Genomic DNA, 14,281 nt, shown 5'->3' with positions numbered 1-14,281 from the left:
GATACAGTGATAATGATTCTACCTCTAAGCCAGGACATCCAGGTACAAATCCTACTTGCTCCAGAGGCATGTCATAAAATCTCTTCTTCAGAAAACAAACAACACCAGGTTATAGTCCAACAGGTTTATTTGAACTAACAAGCTTTCAGAGCATAGCCCCTTCATCAGGTGAAATGAGACAGAAGTGAATAGACACAGAATTTAGAGGCAGAGAGATCAAAAGATCATACAAATGGTGTGAGTGGAGCGTCGAATAATAAGTCTCTGCAAGTGAATAAATATGTCAGATGGTGTGAGTGAAGTGTCAACAGCTGAATAACAGGTGAAGGGATGACCTATAATCCAATTCAATAAGGCAGACACATAATTTCAACAAGTTAGAAATAAGGTGGTGCTAGAGACAAACCAAATGACCAGAATAACATAATAGGCATAAGAGTTGCATGTCATGGGTCGTACCAAAGTAGTATGTAATCCAAAACTGTACAAAATAACTAACATAGGGAGATCATAACAATTTATCAGTGATGGTATCAAAACAGGACAGTAAGGAAGATTTTACAGATACAGAAGTGTGGTGGGATCACATGTAGCGCGACATGAATCCAAGATCACAGTTAAGGCTATCTTCATGGGTATGGAACTTGGTTATCAGTTTCTGCTCAGCAATTCTGTGTTGTTGCATATCTTGGAGATCGCATACCCGAAGATCAGAGGCATAATGTCCTTGACTGCAGAAGTGTTCCCCAACTGAGAGGGAACATTCCTGTGTGGCGTTTTTTTCATGGTGCAACTGATAGCCAAGTTCCTTACCCATGAAGATAGCCTTAACTGTGATCTTGGGTTTATGTTGTGCTACATGTGATCCCACCACTCTGTTCTGTATCTGTAAAATCTTCCTTACTGTCCTGTTTTCACACCATCACCTTGATAAATTGTTATATCTCTAAGTTAATTAGTTTATACAGTTTTGGATTACTTACTACTTTGGTTAGACCCAGGGCATGCAACTCTTATACCTAACATGTTATTCCAGTCATTTGGTTTGTCTCCAGCACCACCCTATTTTTAGTTTTTGTAATTATCTCTCAGCCTGATTTAATCAGATTACAGGTCATCACTTTACTTGTTATTCAGCTGTTGACACTTTATTCACACTTTCTGACGTATTTGTTCACCTGCAGAGACTTATTATTCAACACTCCGCTCGCGCCATTTGTATGATCATAGATCATACACTCCCTACAGTGTGGAACCAGGCCCTTCAGCCCAACAAGTCCACACCGACCCTCAGAGCATCACACCCAGATGCACCCCATTATAATCCACCTAATCTCCACATCCCTGAACACTATGGGCAATTTAGCATGGCCGATCCACCTAACCTGCACATCTTTGGACTGTGGGAGGAAACTGGAGGCCCCAGAGGAAACCCATGCAGACACGTGGAGAATGTGCGAACTTCACACAGAGGGTAGAATCAAACTTGGTCCCTGGCGCTGTGAGGCAGCAGTGCTAACCACTAAGCTACTGTGCTGCCCCAATATTTTGATCTGTCTGTCCTTGACCTCTCTGCCTATAAATTCTGTGTCTGTGTGCTTCTCTCTCACTTCACCCGATGAAGGGGCTACACTCTGAAAGCTTGTAATTTCAAATAAACTTGTTGGACTATAATCTGGTGTTGTTTGATTTCTGACCTTGTCCACCCCAGTCCAATACCAGCACCTCCACAATGTAGTGTCTCTTGATCTGTTTGATTTGAAAATATCTTGAAACAATTTTGCTTTTTCTGCTGATAAGCCACAGAAATGGTCTCAGTACATGTGATATCCTTAAACCTCCGTATCTCATCTTTTCTTCAAGGCACCTTAAACTTACCTCCTTGAACAAGCTTTTGGTCATCTACTCACTATGTCCTTATTTTTTCCACTGATGAGATGTGGACATGCGGGCAAGGGGAGGACTTGTTGTCTGTCTCTAATTACCCACAAGTAGCTTGCCAATCCATTTCAGAGGTCAGTTAAGAGCTAAACCACATTGATGTGGGGCTGCAGTCTCTTGCAGACCAGACCAGGTAAGGATGGCAGATTTTCTTCCCTAAAAAGGCATAGATTTTACAGCATTTGATGAAATGGTGACTAGCACTAAGATTTGATTAGAATTTCAGATTTTCTCCATTTGAATTTAAACTCCATCAACTGACATGTTGGGATTTGAACTTATTTACTCGGTGATTTAGCCTGGATAAGATGCCATATAAACTCAGACTGTTATAAATTAGAAAAATTGAAAATTCATCATTGTGAAAGATGTAATGCAGGAAGAACCCAGAAGGGGGAGCTCTCCTCAGACAAGAAATAAAAAATACATTGATGCGTAGGAGTCATTGGGGGCTTATGAGGAAAACAAAGAATATTTGAACAAAAGAGACTTCTTTTAGAAAGGTGTCTTAGTGTTTCTACCCAAACATATTTCCCCAGTTGAAGTTGCCACTATGTGACAATACACCCTTTTGTTCTGAGGTTAGTCTCCTGTGGAACTTCCAGTTAATTAACCTCCTTATTAAGATGCCTTAATAACACCCTTTGGGTTGTTTTACATGGTGTACACACAGAAGGGCATGATCACAGGGTGCACTCTAAATGGGGGACTTCAATGGCCATCACTAAGATTGACTCAGTGCCACTAAACCTGGCTGAGTCTGCTAGATTAGGCCTCTAGCAGATGTTGAGAGAATCAACAAGAGGGAAACATGCCCACATTGTCACCAAATAACTATAGCAGATGCATCTGCCAACAACAGTATCAGCAGGAGTGAACATACAGTCCTTGTGGAGACAAAGCTCCACCTTCAAATTGAGGATACCCTGCATCGTGGTCTGTGACACTACCACCATATTCAATAGGATAGACTTTAAACAACACTAGCAACTAGAGATTGAGTATCCAGGAATCACTGTGAGCCATCAGCATTCAATCAAAACCTACAATCTCTAAGCCCCATCATATCCCCCACTCTAGAATTGCCATTAAGCCAGGGGATCAACCCTAATTCAATAAAGGGTGCAGGAGGGCATATCAGGAGCAGAACCAGGCTTACCTAAAAATTTAGATGCCAATCCACTGAAGCTACAACAAAGAACTGCTTGTGTGCCAAGCTACCTAAGCAGCATGCAATCTACAGGGCTAAGTAAGGGATTGGATCTAAGCTATGCAGTACTGCTGCATTGTGTCATGAATGGTTCTGAACAAGTAAACAAGTAGGCTCCACAAGTGTGCTCATCCTCAATTATGGTGGCACTTCCTCAACATTAACCTCTCACTGATACTCGATTTGAGTTCTTTCAGGGCCATTCGGAAGTGAAAGTGACTGCCTTCAAGGCAGCATTGATCAAGTAAGGCATCAAAGAACCCGAGCAAAATTGGAATCAATGGGAATTGCTGTAAATCTCTCTGCTGATTGGAGTCATACCTAGCACAAAGGAAGATGGTTGTGGTTTTGGTGGTCAGTGATCTCAGTTTCAGGAGTTCCTAATGTCCTAGGCCCAACCATCTTAGCTTTTTAATCAATAACCTTCCCCCATGAAAGATCAAAAGTGGGATTGTTCATTGTTCAATCATCAATGTTCAGCACTATTCACAACTCCTCAGATACTGAAGCAATCTATGTCTGTAGTAGCAAGTAGCAAGACTGGACAATAATTGGGCAATAAATGGAAAATAATATTCACACCACACAAGTGGTGAGCAATGACCAGCTCCAAAAAGGGGCAGGCTAGATTCTCTGCTTAAAACTCAAGACTGGGACTTAAACCCACAACCTTCTGCCTTAGAGGCAAAAGTGCTGCATAGTCAATCATAGATGATATATATTTAATCCATGACGCAATCACTGGTGTATGCACTTAATAATAACCCAAGGCAATGTCACATATAATACCAAATTTGATTTTTTTTGTATAAAGCTTTATGTATTTCCATTTTGTTCTTTAGTTTTTGCACCAGCATGTATCCCATTGTTCTGACTTGTGCCAGTACCTAGCAGAGCAAAACCCTAGTTCTAGCTGGGAGACCCATCTCATGTCCCAATGATAAATTGGATTATTCATCCCAATGCAAAGTTGAGGGATCCACCCCAATTCCGACTGCTGAACTAACCCTAACCCTAACCCATCAAGGCCCCAGCCAATAAAGAAAACATTTCTTGACAGCTACCACGTGAAGCAGAATTACTCGAAACATTATAGACAACAAGACGTAGAGCTGGATTATCTCGGATTCCCCAACATCTGCAGTTCCTATTATCTCCCTTACTCAAACATTAGTTTAATTGGATAGGACGCTCTGGCTGCCTGCGGTCTCAGTTCCCGTTTCCCCTCTCAGTCTACGGTCAGAGCCGGAATTTTAGTTGTGGGATTTTGCTGTGTAAAATTCATGGAACCAGAGGTGTGGCACATATCTGAGGAACCGATAAAACAGTTATTATCAGTTCTTTCTGGAGGAAGGAGAGCAGGAGAGCTTCCGTTGGGAAAATGCTAGCTCGTGACTTCATGTGAGCTGAAATGTCATTTTCACAAGTTGACCTACTTCATGTCTGCAACCCTCTTGTTTGAATTTTTGCACGTGCTTCTCGAAAGAAATGTTCCTTTTGAGTTGTTGAAGGTAGGACAGATGTCAGAGGTAGTTTCTTTACTCAGAGAGTAGTAACGGAATGGAACGCTTTGCCTGCAACGGTAGTAGATTCGCCAACTTTAGGTACATTTAAGTCGTCATTGTATAAGCATATGGACGTACATGGAATAGTGTAGGTTAGATGGGCTTGAGATCGGTATGACAGGTCGGCACAACATCGAGGGCCGAAGGGCCTGTACTGTGCTGTAATGTTCTATGTAACATTCCCTCAGCTGCGTCCTGAGGGCTCTGATTACATTCCTGATACTCTGGATGACATTATCGAGTTTGGTCCAATAGTTTTGTTCACTTCCGACCTTTACCCAGGGAAGTTAGAATGAGCGGAGGATCTGTCTTCCTCTGTAACAACGGGAACTGCAGGCCAGATGTATCCTGCAGCTGCACGCTCACTTCCTTCCATCGGACACCGGCTGTATTTATGCCTTTGTTCTCCAGCTGTTTGACCGCACGCTGGGTGCTTATCAGCGTATTCAGTGCCCCACAATAGGAAGAAGCAATGACAGAACTTCCACTTGCTACAGCGAAATAAAACACAGCACCACTTATTCAAAGGCCACCACAAGGGACCTTAAAGAATGAAGTATATTATACCGTGAGCACTGTGAAAGCAGCGCACTCCTAAGAATTGAGTACAGAAAGGAGAGCAGATATAGCAACGATCAATGAATAGCCTGACTCTACTCCTTTCTTGGGATACAATTTGTCGCCCCCTTTACTCTCACTGGTTGTCGACCTCAGTTACGGTTCACTTCACCTAGCAGCCTCAATACCATTCGTCAGCCACCTTGCTCGGCCGTGGAAGGGGTACAGGCACACTTTACCCTGTTCTCCCACTTCCCTCAAAACTCACCGACGCAGAGGTCATGTGGCCACTGCCCTGGTCGGATATCCCCAATCCTGCTTCCCATCTCTGGGGTACTAACGCTCATTGTGTTAACCCACACTGCCATCTCGGATGAGATCAGTTAGTCCCAGAAAGCTTGACAATTGGCCTGTTAAACTCAGTTTCAAACTGTTAAATGCACCCTACCACCATACCAGTTATATTAAATCTAATAACATAAATTCATACTTTAGAGATAGCAAGGCCGTTGCAGGAATGGAATTGAGCAGACAGAAAGGACTTATATCTAGATAGTGCCTTTCACAATCACAGGGCATCCCAAAGTGCATCACTGTATATTTGAATAGATACCACAGACCTCAATGTCTCTAGTCCTCTGATCTTAAGAAGATCAATCATCCATGGCATTACACCAATCCCTGGGCACCAGATCTTCAATTTAACTTCCCAAGTGAAACCGCAGACAGCCAGGAGAAAGGAATTGCAGCATTTTTGATACAGTTAGATAAGAAGTTGTAAGGGATGGATGTCAGAAGGTAAACATAGGTGTGAATTAGTTAGGCTACATTTTCTGAAGTAGGGTCCCGATCCGTAACATCATCTTTCTTCCTCTGATGGTGATGACTAGCCTGAAGTGTTCCTCCAGCTCCACACCGTGTTATCTCTGATTCCAGCATCTGCAGTTCTCACTGTCTCTGAAGCCAAATGGCTTGTTTTCCACTCTGAAGTTCTAACAACATCTCATCTTTAAGCAGTTCTTCAGGATCTTACGAAGATACAAAATAGGAGCAGAAGTTGGTCACTCCCCAACCCCATTCTGTAAAATCATGGCTGATTTAATTACTTCATATTGCCAACCAACCCCTTCCTTATCCAAGTCTATCTAACTCTGTTTTAAAAGGGCTCCATTTTCGCTACTTTTTGAGGAACAGAGTTCTAAAAACTCACCATCCTCCTCTGTGAGAAAAAAATCTCCCTGTCATAAATGGGCAACCCTGTATTTTAAAACACTGACCACAGCTCTAGATTCCTTCATAAGAGAAAATATTCTTTCCACAAAGGGTGGCTTGGTTCCACTCCCTTTCAACTGGGTTCTGAGATCGTGGGCAAGTCCAATGTGCGACTGGCAGATTGTGCCACATGTCTGGCAGGGTATTTGAAAGATTGAGTAGGTGGGGTGTTTAGACATTTTCACGTCCCTGATGAAGTCTCTCAACCTGTTCGGTGCCATCCTAAATGAATTTCCTCCATCTTGATCAGTCATAGGGCAGAATTGCCATGAGTCAACAGGAATGTTTCACCTTGTCAGCACACACTGAATCATTTCCTTTACCCACCTAGGAGTATCCTGCTACTACATAATCAGTGACTGAGCAATATAAAATTACTGCTAATATCTTAACAAGCCAAAACATTGAAACATTTTACATCATCAGTAATATCAACACTTCCATATGCTCCCTGAACAAAATTCAAAGATTGTCATGTTGGGATAACATACACAAACTTCATTATCTCATTTACAGATCTGAACTCTGCCTCAGAACGAACAGGAGACAAACTTAGAGGCTGCTGAAGGGAAATAAGAGGCGAGATGCACTGAAACTGCCCCTCAAATGCAACAGTAACATTCTGGAGAGAGGTCAAAGCTGCTTTCTCAAAGCAATTGGTTCCAAAATCTGGGAACCAAAGATGAGTCAGAATTCATTAAGATAATTACAGAAGTGTATTTTTGTGAATGAACATTGAGCAAGTTTCTACATCACCAATCGCTGCAGTCCAGATCAGTCAGCTTGGAAGTCAGAGGTATCAATCCTACCTCAATATAATCTCAATGTAATCCCAGGTTTTATTTAGAGTATGAGATAACTGTATCGTTTTTTTTAATTTTAAATTTACTTTGAGAGGTAATGATGGAATTTGGGCCCACATCTCATTGATTCATAAACAGTCACAATAACCAATCCTACATTCAAAGTTTTTCTCAGCATGAACTCCAAATGCTTCATCTTGTCACCACTCCCTGGACATCGAGTTTACATCAAATAGACTATTCAGTCCAAACTAGGCTTTATGTTTGTGTTTCACAAAAGCCTCCTCTCACTTTATCAGCGTTTCCTTCTCTTGCTTTGTCCCTCATTAATTTACTTAGCCTCCCTTTAAATACATTGTATGCCAATTATCTTGACCTCTCCACAAGGTGGCTCATTCTACACATTTAAGATAACAAAGTTTGGAGCTGGATGAACACAACAGGCCAAGCAGCATCTCAGGAGCACAAAAGCTGACGTTTCGGGCCTAAAGCTAGGTCTCTGGTCTAGGCCCAAAACGTCAGCTTTTGTGCTCCCGAGATGCTGCTTGGCCTGCTGTGTTCATCCAGATTCACACTTTGTTATCTTGGATTCTCCAGCACCTGCAGTTCCCATTATCTCATTCTACACATTTGTCAGATTTGCCATAGAAGCAAAATACTGCAGGTGCTGGAAGTCTGAAACAAACACAGAGAATGCTAGAGAAACTCAGCAGAACTAACAGCATCTGAGAAATGTTGTTAATGATTCGCATATGTTCTTCTGACCTTAAGAAGTCATGCCAGACGCAAAACATTAACCCTGTTTCTCTCTCCACAGATGTTATCAGACTTGCTGAGTTTCTCCAGCATCCTCTGCATTTATTAGGTAATTAATTCACAGTTCACTAACGGGGTCATTAATGAGGCCCTGTTCCCATTGTGGAGCAGTCATGCACACAACCTATTCTTAGAGGCCAGGAGTCTCATAGGGATCTATATGGAGAGAAGAGCCTGCCATTATTCTTAATTCATTTTCAGGAGCACGACCTGACCTCCTAATGACCTGTCAATTAATGAGCAGGGATGTGACTGAGGGGAAGAATTTCCTGTTCACTGGTCCATGCGATGACCCCAACATCAGAAAGGGTACAACTGCCTTAACCCTTTACTAATCTAAGCCTAAAGATCTGACAGATCCCATGTCCTCTTCATAACCAAAATATACAGCATCTTCCTACCACATATATATGTACATTATCAAATTTTACCACTTCAATGGTATGGTCCTCAAGCAGTCCAGCTTTTATTTCATCTTAAAATATTGAATTGCTTAAAAATCATAAATTGATATTAGACAGACAGGTTGTATAATCTAAGTTGTACTCTGCTGGCTTTAAAAGATTGAGGGGGAAATCTGATCAAGTGTTAAAACATTCAAAAGAGAATAGTTCCTCTGATGAGGGATATTAGGCCGAGAGAACAACACCAATTAGGAGCAAGATCATATAGCATCTCTTCTCAAGGATTACTGGAAATCAGCAACTCTGTCCCAAAAATATGGTTACTGATGGATGCCTGTGTTTTCAAAGGCTGTGATTGGCAGATGCTCACTGCTTGTATTAAGCAACATGGAGTCAAAGGTGATAATGAAGTGGCGATAGAGCTTTTGTGGTGCAATGGTAGTGTCCCTACGTCTGGACCAGTATAACTGGATTTAAGTCCCACCTGCTCCAGAAGTCTGAAATAATAGTTCAGGACAGGTTGATTAGAGAATATGTAAAGTGGAGATACAGATTAGACATGATCTGCATTGGGAAAATGTTTACAGAGCTGAATGGCCTATTGATGGTTTGACATAGCATGCTAAAAATCAAAAATTTTTTTTCCTTAAGAGGCATCTTCTGAACAGTAGAACTGATCCATGGAATCAGGTCCAAGCAATTCCTACCTACAGAATTAGAATCAGAGTTCGAGGAAATAGTGGCATAGTGGTAATATCAACAAATTACAAATCCAGACCTGGGAATGTGCATTTGAATCGCACTCAACATCTAGAATATAAATCCACTCTGTGTCACGATGGCAATGAAATCATCGTCAATTGTGGCAAAAGCCCATCTGATTCATCAATGTTCTTTAAAGAAGGAAGTCAGTTGTCCTAATCTGGTCTGGCCTACATGTGACTCCAGACCCACAGTTTGGTTTACCCTTAACTTCCCTGTGAATTGGCTCATTTCAAGGGTGATTAGTGATGGCAATGAATGTTGGCATAGCCAGCGATGTCCACATCTCAAGAAAGAATGAAAAAAAATTTTAAAGTTTGCAGTAGCACAACACATTGACAGGCACTAAGAAGGTACCACACCTGAGGAACTGCTAACATTGGCACTATTTCTATACATTTAATAAGACAAACACATTATCTGATTAATTGCCACATCAAAATGTTTGCCCTGTTTCTTGTCTCCCAGATCCCACAGTCAGTTTTCTCAGTTGTCAGATCCCAAGAGAAAAGGCTTCTTTCATTTTAACAGGAGCCAGTGCATAAACCATTGTTCCTCTGTAACCCAATTTATATGTAAACTAAAGGAACAAAAGGAAGAGATGTGGGCAGTGCTGACAGAACCTATTATATGATGTCATAAACAAGTTACTCACGTCTGATCAGTCAGATCCTTCAAATTTAAAGGAACACATTTTGCAAATTTAGTCTAGGAAATATTAGCCAGGATTCCTGATTTCCTATTCAGTGTTAACTCTTCAAGAGCACTGGATTGGCTGCTGAGCCACACAAAAAGAAGAATGATTAGGAGATAGTAGGAACTGCAGATGCTGGAGAATCTGAGATAACAAGGTGTAGAGCCGGATGAACACAGCAGGCCAAGCAGCATCAGAGGAGCGGGAAAGATGACATTTTGGGCCTGGCTGCTCGGCCTGCTGTGTTCATCCAGCTCTACACCTTGTTATCTCAGGAAGAATGATTACTTGGCTATGGTGCTAAATATCACCCATGGAATCTAGCAGAAAGTAGTCAGCGCCAAGACCAACAACAACAACAACGTGGATTTCTATATCACCTTTAACATAGCAGTAAAACATCCCAAAGAAAAGCATTTTTAAAAATCCTTTCAGAGTACACAGATATTACTTGTTTGGCCAGCACTCATTTCTCATCCCTAACTTTGCTGGAGAAGGTGATAATGGGCTGTCTTCTTTGGATTTCTGCATGTAGTGTGGGTACTATCAATGTGCTGCTAGGAAGGAAAATTCAGGATTTTGACCCAGTATCAATGAAGGAACCATGATATAGTTCCAAGATGGGACAATGTGAGGCAGGGAGGAGAGCATGTGGTTCATGGTGTTCCTATGTTTTTCTGCCCTTGTCCTTCTGAATGGTAGAGATCATGGGTTTGGAAGGTGCTGTTGTAGGAATTGCTGCAGTGCATCTTGATGCGGAGGATGGGATGTCTGTCCAAGCAAGCTGCTTTCTCCTGGATGGTGTTGAGCTCGTGTTGTGTACCATCATTCAGGTAAGTAGAGAAGATGCCATCATACACCTGATTAGTGCCCTATAGATAAGTCTTTTTCATTTGTCATGGGATGTGGTTTCACTGGCAAGACCAGTATTTATTGCCCTACGTAGGGCAGTTAAGAATCAATCACATTGCTGTGGGTCTGGAGTCACATTTGGCTATCGCAATTTCTTTCCCTAAAGGTCCTTAGTGAAACAGATGGGTCTTCAACAACAATAGTTATGAGGTCACCATTAGGCTGACTTTTGATTCCAGATTTTATTGAATTCACATTTCGCAATCTGCCATGATAAGATTCAAACCCATAACATCATAACATTAGCTCATGATCCCTGACTTACTGGTCCAACATTTCCAACATGCCACCACCTCCCCTTACATCTAACAAAAGACATATGACCTCCAGAATTATAGCACAACCTCCTGATCTGAAGAGATTCCTGAATTGGTGCCTTCCATATTTTAGTGAAGACTTAACATTGTGATTCCTGCCTCCACCCTGACTTGTCCTGGAATAGTTCAATAACATGAACTATAAAATGACGCAGCACCTCATTGCGGTGGAGGGCAACCTCACCCACTATGTGGTTGAAACATCTGGGGGACACATGCCAGTCCAAGAGGTTGAAATGCAGATTCATGCAGGAACTCGAGAGTACTAAGCCAATCTTCTGTAATTCCTGAAAGGCATGCATCTCAGGCTCATCCTACACATAGCCAGACCACATCCCCCCACACCCCCACGAATGCCAGAATAAAGCACAAGCTCACAGCACTACAAACAACAACAACATTCCAACCTTCTGAAGACCTAACATCCAATTTAGAAGACTAACTGGTCCAATTTAAAAAGACATTACCAAATTAGCCAAGTCACCCAACAGCACACTGCCCTCAGTCGGAGTACAGTGGGGTCCATTTGGCCTTTCGGAATCAATGGTTGACAGCCCACTGTAATGGTCAAGAAGCATTCCTGTTATTTTACATCTCTGGTCTCTTGAATTTCACCAGGCGAGCGGAGAGATGTTTATGTCACTGATCTAGTACACCAGAATTCCAGGCTAATATTCTGGGAAAATGAGTTCAAATCCCACAACGGCAACTGGTGGTATTTAAATGCAATTAATAAAATCTGGAATCAAAAGCTACTCTCAGGAATGCTGACCATGAATCATCAATTGTTGCAAACACCCATTTGGTTCACCAATGTCAAATAGAGAAGGAAATCTCCTTACCTGATCTAGACTTACAGCAATGTGGTTGACCCATAATTGATCTCTGAAATCGTCTCACAAGCCACCTGGTTCAAGGGCAACAAATGCCATCCTAGCCAATGATGGCTGCATACAAAGAAAGAATAAAAAGAAAGAAGCAGGCTAGGTGGATTGGACATGCTAAATTGCCCATAGTGTTCAGGGATGTGCAGTTTAGGTGGGTTATACGGGAATAGGTGTGAGTTGGATGCACCGAGGTTTGGTGTGGACTTGTTGGGCCGAAGGGCCTGTTTCCACACTGTAGGATTTCTCTGATTCTAAATGCAGGCCACCAAACAGATACCACCATAATTGCCCCAGATTCAGCAACAGCAAACCAGCCAGAGCTACCAGCAGGAGGCCTTACTCTTGAAATGGTGAGAAGACATGATTGCAGAGGGTGCCATTCTTGCAGGGCATAAAGTCCAGATTATCCCTCACCCTCTTGAGCCTGCAAAAATAACTCAGGGCCTCTCCTCTTCAAGTCGCCATATCAAATCAAAATCCACTAGAGCCTACCTAAAATGGTAACCTGGGAGATATCACAGGCTACTTTCCAAATTGAACTGAGGGCTTTATTTCCTGAATCAGATGGAATCTATGAACAACTGCAGTTAGGCTCCTTGTAAAATTATGCCAGTGGCAGTATTTGCAACAATGAGGAGCAAAGGCTACCCATTCCATTTGGAGACAATTACAGACGCTTTAATACCAGGTGAAGGGAGTAAACATCACCTGCAATGTGACGATATATCCCTTGTAGCAAATACACGATAATTACACCATGAATTTATTATTTAGTTTACCTCCTGTGACTTTTCTTATGCCACACTGGAGAATACAATATTTGACCTCTCTCCCTTTCATTAAGATTCTGGTTAAAAGCTGCCTTTTTCACTAACCTTTCAATCAACTGTCCAGATACTTCCTTCTGTAATTTGCTGTTACATGTAGGTCAAAGCAGGCAAATTTTCTTCTTGAAAGAGCATTAGTGAAAGAGATTTTGTTTTCAAAACAGCATTTGACAGTGGTTACATTACTTTTATTCCAGGTCTTACTGAATTCAAATTTCACCATCTATCATGGTGGGATTAAAACCCAGGACATTAGCCCAGTGCTCTGGATGACTAGTCCAGCGACATTCCCGCCATATCACCACCTCCCCTGAAATTTGCCAGACACTAAACACAAGTGTGGGTTTGTCCTCCATCTCAATGAGGTGCTGTATCATTTTTCAGTTCCTGGTAAACCATTCCAGAGCTCAACAGGGCATAGTCTGCTTTGATGTAGAGTCTTACAAAATGTCTTGAGACTTCCACTATGCTACGTTAAAGGTGTTGTCAAGATGTAAGCTCTTGTTCTTGTTATGCTAATGATAAAACTGTCATCAAGAAAGTGCCACATGGAATATTTTGTAGGAAATATGTATGTGAACAAAAATTCTTGCAAGACAAATAAATATGAAAATTAGAGATATTTATGAAGAAAACATTCAAAGTGAAAAGAAATATAAAAAGAGAATTTTCTGTTAACAGCTTTGAAAATCAATGTCCTATGTTAGATTTACCATTGTACAGTTCACAATTAATAGCACAGTAAAGTCACCATAGTCTTACCAAACATAGAGCTGCTCTCTCATTAGAGATAATCAGTGGTGGTTTAACCTGAGGGTCACCTCACCTCAGGCAAGGGGAGATGTTGAGAAGGAGAGTCCATCATGATATCTTCAGCACGTGCAGGAATTGAACCCAAACTGTTGGCATTACTCTGAATCACAAACCAGCCATCCAGTCAACTGAACTAACAAACTTCCAAACGCACAATATGCTGTTTATATTATAGCGTGTGCTGTATAATTAAATTACATCTCTGTTTAACTGAATATGTTTCTTCTACGTCACATCTTGTAGTTACTGTGCCTTCCAGGGTCAGTTAGAGGCTAATTGCTCTAGCCAAATATTCAGGCCTGTTAAAATGTTAGATTTGTATTTTTTTGGTTAAATATTTTGGCACTAAGAAGAAATTATTTTTCATTGTTAGTAACTGTCTCTGTTGATTGGAAAAGGCCACTTGCTTTCACTTTTTTTTAAAAAATGAGAGTTTTATATCTGTATCCAAATTTGAGATCTGACTTAGGTATATACTGTTTTAGGAACATAGGAGCAGG

The 14,281-nt window shown here is 41.5% G+C and overlaps 1 protein-coding gene across 5 annotated transcripts in view; it reads right to left on the bottom strand.

Annotated features, from left to right (window-relative positions):
* Positions 1–14,281, bottom strand: part of LOC125467593 (paladin) — a 283,522-nt gene that overhangs the window by 217,074 nt on the left and 52,167 nt on the right. Inside the window, exon 1 of one of the 5 annotated variants that reach the window (XM_059640278.1) lies at positions 13,731–13,750. The exons of the other annotated variants lie outside the window; for them this stretch is intronic. The gene's annotated coding sequence lies outside the window, so the exon portion shown is untranslated. Of the gene's footprint in view, positions 1–13,730; positions 13,751–14,281 lie in introns of those variants that run through there. 5 annotated transcript variants of the gene reach the window in all.

Source organism: Stegostoma tigrinum, chromosome 37 (genome assembly GCF_030684315.1).
Source record: "Stegostoma tigrinum isolate sSteTig4 chromosome 37, sSteTig4.hap1, whole genome shotgun sequence".
NCBI lineage: Eukaryota > Metazoa > Chordata > Chondrichthyes > Orectolobiformes > Stegostomatidae > Stegostoma > Stegostoma tigrinum.
The sequence above is the reverse complement of the archived record's forward strand: the minus strand, read 5'-3'. Positions and strand labels throughout refer to the sequence as shown.